Here is a 9,839-nt window from a genome sequence, read left to right on the forward strand (position 1 = left end):
TTTTTTTAAAAGAAGGAAAATTAGTATCACCATCCACACGAACCATAATTTGGCTAGAAAAGAATTTATCACTAAGAAAGTCCCCCTAGGCCAGCATTTTCAGTAAAGCAAAAAATAAAAATATACTAAACTCAGAAATCAAATGCTATTTCAATTAATTAAAAAAAAGACTTATTCCTAGACATCCCAACCTAACCTTACTTTTCATGCAAACACTTTGTTTTCAATTTACAATAATGACGATAGAATTGAGGGCTGTCAAACCCCCCCCCCTTTTACCAATGTCCTAAATATATTGTTAGTAATTATTTTTGGAAATAATCCCGTTTCACCGGTTCTCCGGCAAATACATGTTACGAATCCACAAGCTTAATAAACAGTAATCTCTTTTTGCTTAAAACCGTTTTAATTTGAGAAAGAGAAAAACAAATCCTTTTTATCGTTGAAACCTTTTGGTTAAGTCACTAACGTTAAGGATTAACAAGCAGGAAGTGCAATTGTGGGGTGTCACCTGTTTAAATCATTGCGGAAAATGTTTTTAAGTCAAGTAAGCGGCGATGGTTGGCTTAAATGGAAACAGTTTATTAATAGCTATGGGAATAGACAGAAGTTGAATTTCACTTTTTGATAGGCTTACAGAAAGAATAAATTTATCGAAAAAAAAGAGAAATATTTCTATTAGCAAGAATTATACCTGTAAAAACAGAGTGGGGGTGGGAGGGGTGTTAGGTTTATGTAATAAAATGAACATATTTATGTTTTCTAGTGAGTATAAAGATTGCACGGTGGTTAGGTTTGTGGGGGGGATACTTACCTAAATATAGTAGAGGGTGACCAAGGAAAATAATTTTATTTTGAAAATAAAAATGAAAATGTACTCACATTGCTAATTGTGGCTGCCAAGGCTTCAAGTTCATCAATAACATTCATTGTTGTCTCCAGTGTGTCACAATACTTTCTGAGAATTTAATCACATTGCATGCCCGTTATATACGAAATCTCAAGGGCGAATTGTTATGTAACGGGGGGAAAACCATTCGTAACCAGCTCTCTGATTGGCTGAAAAGGAGGATGTATCCAACTCGCTGATTTGCTGAGAAGGATGCATGTACTTCCGGTTTCCTATTCCTGGACACCTTAACATTCATCCCTAGCATGCACTTGTCCAAAACAACAATAATAAATAAATCCCTCAGGCCTAAAGATTAAAGAAACCATAATGTTCCTTAATTCCCCTTCGTGAATCAATACATTCCCCCGCCGATTATGTAAATCAAGTTCTCAGGTTAGGTTCGCCTAAGGATCAAAGAAACCATAATGTTTCTTAATTCCCCCTTCGTGAATCAATAATTTTCCCGCCGATTATGTAAATCAAGTTCTCAGGTTAGGTTCGCCTAAGGATCAAAGAAACCATAATGTTTCTTAATTCCCCCTTCGTGAATCAATAATTTCCCCGCCGATTATGTAAATCAAGTTCTAAGGTTAGGTTAGCCTAAAGATCAAAGAAACCATAATGTTTCTTAATTCCCCCTTCGTGAATCAATATATTCCCCTAGCGATTATGTAAATCAAGTTCTCCGGTTAGGTTAGCCAAACAATCTCATAACATTCGCGTCAAGCATGTCCATTCTCACTGAGAACGAACATACATAAAACAGGAACATAAATTGCTGTTGTCATCCATAAATATGAGAAAGTTCCTGTTTTTCCATTCTCACTGACAACGAACATACATAAAACAGACATGAATTGATGTTGACATCCATGAAAAACATCAAATAAATTGACCAACACTCATAACCATCCAAGAAAACATCCATAAATATGAGAAAATTCCTGTTTTTTTAAGTGAGAAAATTCCTGTTTTTTCATTCTCACTGACAACGAACAGACATAAAAACATGCATAAATTATGTAAAAAAGTTGTAGGTGGCAGCAGGGGTGAGGGATGGGAGTCAATAAGGCCTTTCTACTAGTGTAATCTGAAGGGATGCAGACTCTTACATTTTAAACAATCTTTCTTGGAGGAATGTCTTGACAATTATTATTTTAATTTCCAAAGAGATTTATATCTGAATGAATGCAGACTCCTACATTTTAGGCAATATTTTTTAGGAGTGATGTCTGAAAATCATTATTTAAATTTCAGACTCCTAGCCAATAAATATTGAAAAGGATTACATAGTATTGGAGTGAGCATAAAGTTGAAACTAATAAAGTCGTATACATTTTAGACATAATTTTCTGAAGGAAGGTCTTGACAATAATTATTTAAATTTCCAAAGAGAGTGTAATCTGAAGGGATGCAGACTCTTACATTTTAAACAATCTTTCTTGGAGGAATGTCTTGACAATTATTATTTTAATTTCCAAAGAGAGTTATATCTGACGGAATGCAGACTCCGACATTTTAGGCAATCTTTTTTTGGAGGGTTGACTGACAATGATCAGTTAAATTTCAGACTCATAGCCAATACCTTTTGAAAAGGATTACATAGTATTGGAGTGAGCATAGAGTTGAAACTAATAAAGTCGTATACATTTTAGAAAATTTTGTCTAAAGGAAGGTCTTGACAATAATTATTTAAATTTCCAAAGAGAGTGTATTCTGAAGGGATGCAGACTCTTACATTTTAAACAATCTTTCTTGGAGGAATGTCTTGACAATTATTATTTTAATTTCCAAAGGGAGTTATATCTGACGGAATGCAGACTCCTACATTTTAAGCAATCTTTTTTTTGGAGGGATGTCTGACAATAATTATTTAAATTTCAGACTCCTAGCCAATACCTTTTGAAAAGGATTACATAGTATTGGAGTGAGCATAAAGTTGAAACTAATAAAGTCGTATACATTTTAGAAAATTTTTTCTGAAGGAAGGTCTTGACAATAATTATTTAAATTTCGAAAGAGAGTGTAATCTGAAGGGATGCAGACTCTTACATTTTAAACAATCTTTCTTGGAGGAATGTCTTGACAATTTTTTTTTTTAATTTCCAAAAGAGTTATATCTGACGGAATGCAGACTCCTACATTTTAAGCAATCTTTTTTTTGAGGGTTGACTGACAATGATCAGTTAAATTTCAGACTCCTAGCCAATACCTTTTTAAAAGGATTACATAGTAATGGAGTGAGCCTAAAGTTGAAACTAATAAAGGCTTATGCATTTTAGAAATTTTTTTCTGAAGGAAGGTCTTGACAATAATTATTTAAATTTCGAAAGAGAGTGTAATCTGAAGGGATGCAGACTCTTACATTTTAAACAATCTTTCTTGGAGGAATGTCTTGACAATTATTATTTTAATTTCCAAAGGGAGTTATATCTGACGGAATGCAGACTCCTACATTTTAAGCAATCTTTTTTTTGGAGGGATGTCTGACAATAATTATTTAAATTTCAGACTCCTAGCCAATACCTTTTTAAAAGGATTACATAGTATTGGAGTGAGCATAGATTTGAAACTAATAAAGTCGTATACATTTTAGAAAAATTTTTCTGAAGGAAGGTCTTGACAATAATTATTTAAATTTCCAAAGAGAGTGTATTCTGAAGGGATGCAGGCTCTTACATTTTAAACAATCTTTCTTGGAGGAATGTCTTGACAATTATTATTTTAATTTCCAAAGGGAGTGATATCTGACGGAATGCAGACTCCTACATTTTAAGCAATCTTTTTTTTGGAGGGATGTCTGACAATAATTATTTAATTTTCAGACTCCTAGCCAATACATTTTTAATAGGTTTACATAGTATTTGATTGAGCAGAAAGTCGATACTATTAAAGTAGTATACTTTTTATAAAATTATGTATAAAGGAATGTCTTTTCAATAATTATTTAAATTTCCCAAGAGAGTGAATTCTGAAGGGATGCAGGCTCCTACATTTTAAACAATCTTTCTTGGAGGAATGTCTTGACAATTTTTTTTTTTAATTTCCAAAGAGATTTATATCTGACGGAATGCAGACTCCTACATTTTAAGCAATCTTTTTTTGGAGGGATGCCTGACAATAATTATTTAAATTTCAGACTCCTAGCCAATACATTTTGAAAAGGATTACATAGTATTGGAGTGAGCATAGATTTGAAACTAATAAAGTCGTATACATTTTAGAAAATTTTTACTGAAGGGAGGTCTTGACAATAATTATTTAAATTTCCAAAGAGAGTGTAATCTGAAGGGATGCAGGCTCTTACATTTTAAACAATCTTTCTGGGAGGACGGTCTTGACAATTATTATTTTAATTTCCAAAGAGATTGAAATCTGAAGGGATGCAGACTCCTACAGTTTAGGCAATCTTTTTTTGGAGGGATGCCTGACAATCATTATTTAAATTTCAGACTCCTAGCCAATACCTTTTGAAAAGGATTACATAGTATTGGAGTATGCATAAAGTTGAAACTAATATAGCCAGATACATTTTAGACAATCTTTTTTTTGGGGGGGGGGGGTTGGTGTCTTGATTTATTTAAATTTCTGAAGAGAGCGAAATCTGAGGGGATGCAGAATCCTACATTTTAGGCTTTCTTTTTATGGAGGGATGTCATGACAATAAATATTGAAATTTCATACTCCTAGCCAATACCTTTTGAAAAGGATTACATAGTATTGGATTATGCAAGAAGCTCAAACTAATAAATTCATATACATTTCAGCCAATTTTTTTTTTGAAAGGAATATCTTGACAATACATATTTAAATTTCTGAAAAGAGTAAAACCTGAGGGGTTTAAAAGATTTATATAGTATTAGAGAATGTTTAAAGTTAAAACTACTAAGTGGCATACATTTTAGAAAATCTTTTTTGAACGGGTGTCTTGATAATAATTATTTAAATTTCAGACTCCTAGCCATTACCTTTTGAAAAGGATCACATAGTATTGGAGTATGCATAAACTTGAAACTAATGAAGTCATATACATTTTAAACAATCTTTTTTTGGAGGAAGTTAATGACAATAATTATTTAAATTTCCAAAGAGAGTGAAATCTGAGGGGATGCAGACTCCTACATTTTAGGCAATCTTTTTTTGAGGGACTTCATGACCACAATTATTTAAATTTCAGACTCCTAGCCAATACCTTTTGAAAAGGATTACATAGCATTGGAGTTGACACTAATAAAGCCTTATACCTTTTAGACAATCATTTTTTTTTTTGGGGGGGGGGTGTCTCGACAATCATTACTCAAATTCCCGAAGAGAGTGAAACCTGAGGGGTTGAAAAGGATTACATAGTAATGGAGTACGCCTAAAGTTGAAACTAATAAAGGCTTATGCATTTTAGACAATCTTTTTTTCGAAGGATGTCTTGACAATAATTATTTAAATTTCAGAGTCCTAGCCATTTTCCTTTGAAAAGAATTACGTAGTATTGGAGTTTGCATGAAATTGAAACTAATAAAGCCGTATACATTTCAGACAATCATTTTGGGGGGGGGGAGGATGTCTTGACAATAATTATTTAAATTTCCGAAAAGAGTGAAGTCTAAGGGGATGCAAACTTCTACATTTTAGGCAATCTTTTTTGGAGGGATGCTATAACAATAGTTATTTACATTCCAGACTCCTAGCCAATACCATTTGAAAAGGATTATATAGTATTAGAGTATGCATAAAGTTGTATACATTTTAGGCGCAATCATTTTGTTTTGGAAGAATGTCTTGACAATAATTATTTAAATTTCCGAAGAGAGTAAAGCCTGAGGGGTTGAAAAGGATTACATAGTATTGGTGTATGCGTAAAGTTAAAACTAATAAAGTCGTATACATTCTAGACAATCTATTTTTGGAGGGATGTTATAACAATAATTATTTACATTCCTGACTCTTAGCCAATACCCTTTGAAAAAGATTACATAGTATTGGAGTATGCATAAAGTTGAAACTAATAAAGTTGTATACATTTTAAACGATCTTTTTTGGAGGAAGTTAATGGCATTAATTAATTAAATTTCCAAAGAGAGTGATATAAAGATAAAGAAAGATTAAATAAAGAATATAATATAAATATAAAAAATGATTTCCAAGACATCCCATCAGACAAAGATTGTCTAAAATGTCTACAACTTTATTAGTTTAAACTTTAAGCATACTCCAATACTATGTAATCCTTTTCAATCCCTCTGGTTTCACTCTCTTCGGAAATTCAAACAAATATCGTCAAGAAATCCCCCCTCTCCCCAAAAAATAGATTGTCTAAAATGTATACGACTTTATTTGTTTCAACTTTATGCATATTCAAATACTATGTAATCCTTTTCATAAGGTATTGGCTACGAGTCTGAAATGTAAATAGTTATTCTCATGACATCCCTCAAAACAAAGATTGCCTAAAATGTAAGGGTCTGAATCCCCTTAGATTTGACTCTCTTTGGAAATTCAATTAATTATTGTCACTACCTTCCTCCAAAAAAAGATCGTCGAAAATGTGTACGACTTTATTAGTTTCAACTTTATGCATACTCCAATACTATGCAATCCTTTTCAGAAGGTAATGGCCAGGAGTCTGAACTTTAAATAATTATTGTCAAGACATAAATCCAAAAAACGATTGTCTAAAATGTTTACAACTTTATTAGTTTCAACTTTATGCATACTCCAATACTATGTAATCCTTTTCAAAAGGTATTGGCTACGAGTCTGAAATTTAAATAGTTATTGTCATGACATCCCTCAAAACAATGATTTGTCTAAAATGTAAGGGTCTGAATCCCCTTAGATTTCACTGTCTTTGGAAATTTAATTAATTATTGTCACTACCTTCCTCCAAAAAAAGATCGTCTAAAATGTGTACAACTTTATTAGTTTCAACTTTATGCATACTCCAATACTATGTAATCCTTTTCAAAAGGTAATGCCCAGGAGCCTGAACTTTAAATAATTATTTTCAATACATAAATCCAAAAAACGAATGTCTAAAATTTATACGACTTTATTAGTTTCAACTTTATGCATACTCGAATACTATGTAATCCTTTTAAAAAGGTATTGACTAGGAGTCTGAAATAATAAAGAATTATTGTCAAGACATCCCTTCAGAAGAGATTGTCTAAAATTTATACGACTTAATTAGTTTCAACTTTAAGCATAGTCCAAAACTATGTAATCCTTTTCAACCCTTCAGGCTTGACTCTCTTTGGAAATTTAAGTAATTATTGTCAAGACATCCCTCCCAAACAAAAAGATTGCCTAAAATGTATACAACTTTATTAGTTTCAATTTTATTCATACTTCAATACTATATAATCCCTTTCAAAGGGTATTGGCTAGGAGACAGGAATATAAATAATTATTTTTATGACATCCCTCAAAAAAAAATTGTCTAAAATGTATACGACTTTATTAGTTTCAACTTTAAGCATACTCCAATAGTCTGTAATCCTTTTCAACCCCTCAGGCTTCACTCTCGTCAGAAATTTAAATAATTATTGTCAAAACATCCCTCCAAAAAAAATTGCCTAAAATATAGGAGTCTACATTCCCCTCATATTTCACTATTTTCTGAAATTTAAATAATTATTGTCAAGACATTCCTCCAAAAAAAAAAATTCTAAAATGTATACAACTTTCAACTTTATGGATACTCCAATATTATGCAATCCTTTTCAAAAGATATTGGCTAGGAGTTTGAAATATGAAGAATTTTTTTCAATACATCCCTCCAGACAAAGATTGTCTAAAATTTATACGACTTTAATAGTATGAATGTTAAGCATACTCCAATACTATGTACTCCTTTTCAGCCTCTCAAGTTTCACTCTCTCCAGAAATTTAAATAATTATTCTCAAGACCCCCCCCTCAAAAAAAGGGATTGTCTAAAATGTATATGGCTTATTTAGTTTCAACTTTAGTTTAGTTTCAATACTATGTAATCCTTTCAAAATTTATTGGCTAGGAGTCTTAAATTTAAATAGTTATTGACATGACATCCCTCTAGAACAAAAATCGCCTAGAATGTAGGAGTCTGCATCCCCTCAGACTTCACTCTCTTTGGAAATTTAATTAATTAATGTCATTAACTTCCTCCATAAAAGATTGTTTAAAATGTATACAACTTTATTAGTTTCAACTTTATGCATACTCCAATACTATGTAATCTTTTTCAAAGGCTATTGGCTAAGAGTCAGGAATTCAAATAATTATTGTTATAACATCCCTCCAAAAATAGATTGTCTAGAATGTATACGACTTTATTAGTTTTAACTTTACGCATACACCAATACTATGTAATCCTTTTCAACCCCTCAGGCTTTACTCTCTTCGGAAATTTAAATAATTATTGTCAAGACATTCTTCCAAAATAAAATGATTGCCTAAAATGTATACAACTTTATTAGTTTCAACTTTATGCATACTCTAATACTATATAATCCTTTTCAAAGGGTATTGGCTAGGAGTCTGGAATGTAAATAACTATTGTTATAGCATCCCTCCAAAAAAGATTGCCTAAAATGTAGAAGTTTGCATCCCCTTAGACTTCACTCTTTTCGGAAATTTAAATAATTATTGTCAAGACATCCTCCCCCCCCCTAAAATGATTGTCTGAAATGTATACGGCTTTATTGGTTTCAATTTCATGCAAACTCCAATACAACGTAATTCTTTTCAAAGGAAAATGGCTAGGATTCTGAAATTTAAATAATCACTGTCAAGACATCCTTCGAAAAAAAGATTGTCTAAAATGTATACGACTTTATTAGTTTAAACTTTAAGCATACTTCAATACTTTGTAATCCTTTTCAACCCCTCAGGTTTCACTCTCTTCGGGAATTTGAGTAATGATTGTCGAGACACCCACCCAAAAAAAAATGATTGTCTAAAAGGTATAAGGCTTTATTAGTGTCAACTCCAATGCTATGTAATCCTTTTCAAAAGGTATTGGCTAGGAGTCTGAAATTTAAATAATTGTTGTCATGAAGTCCCTCATAAAAAAGATTGCCTAAAATGTAGGAGTCTGCATCCCCTCAGATTTCACTCTCTTTGGAAATTTGAATAATTATTGTCATTAACTTCCTCCAAAAAAAGATTGTTTTAAATGTATATGACTTCATTAGTTTCAACTTTATGCATACTCCAATACTATGTGATCCTTTTCAAAAGGTAATGGCTAGGAGTCTGAAATTTAAATAATTATTATCAAGACACCCTTTCAAAAAAAGATTTTCTAAAATGTATGCCACATTAGTAGTTTTTAACTTTAAACATTCTCTAATACTATATAAATCTTTTAAACCCCTCAGGTTTTACTCTTTTCAGAAATTTAAATATGTATTGTAAAGATATTCCTTTCAAAAAAAATTGGCTGAAATGTATATGAATTTATTAGTTTGAGCTTCTTGCATAATCTAATACTATGTAATCCTTTTCAAAAGGTATTGGCTAGGAGTATGAAATTTCAATATTTATTGTCATGACATCCCTCCATAAAAAGAATGCCTAAAATGTAGGATTCTGCAACCCCTCAGATTTCGCTCTCTTCAGAAATTTAAATAAATCAAGACACCAACCCCCCCCCCCCCCAAAAAAAAAAGATTGTCTAAAATGTATATGGCTTTATTAGTTTCAACTTTATGCATACTCCAGAACTATGAAATTCTTTTCAAAAGGTATTGGCTAGGAGTCTGAAATTCTAATAATTATTGTCATGACATCCCTCCAAAAAAAGATTGCTTAAAATGTAGGAGTCTGCATTCCCTCAGATATAACTCTCTTTGGAAATTAAAATAATAAATGTCAAAACATTCCTCCAAGAAAGATTGTTTAAAATGTAAGAGTCTGCATCCCTTCAGATTATACTCTCTTTGAAAATTTAAATAATTATTGTCAAAACATTCC

This window comes from Artemia sp. Qi Xiang Cuo, chromosome 2 (assembly GCF_049724085.1).
Source record: "Artemia sp. Qi Xiang Cuo chromosome 2, ASM4972408v1, whole genome shotgun sequence".
NCBI classification, from domain to species: domain Eukaryota; kingdom Metazoa; phylum Arthropoda; class Branchiopoda; order Anostraca; family Artemiidae; genus Artemia; species Artemia sp. Qi Xiang Cuo.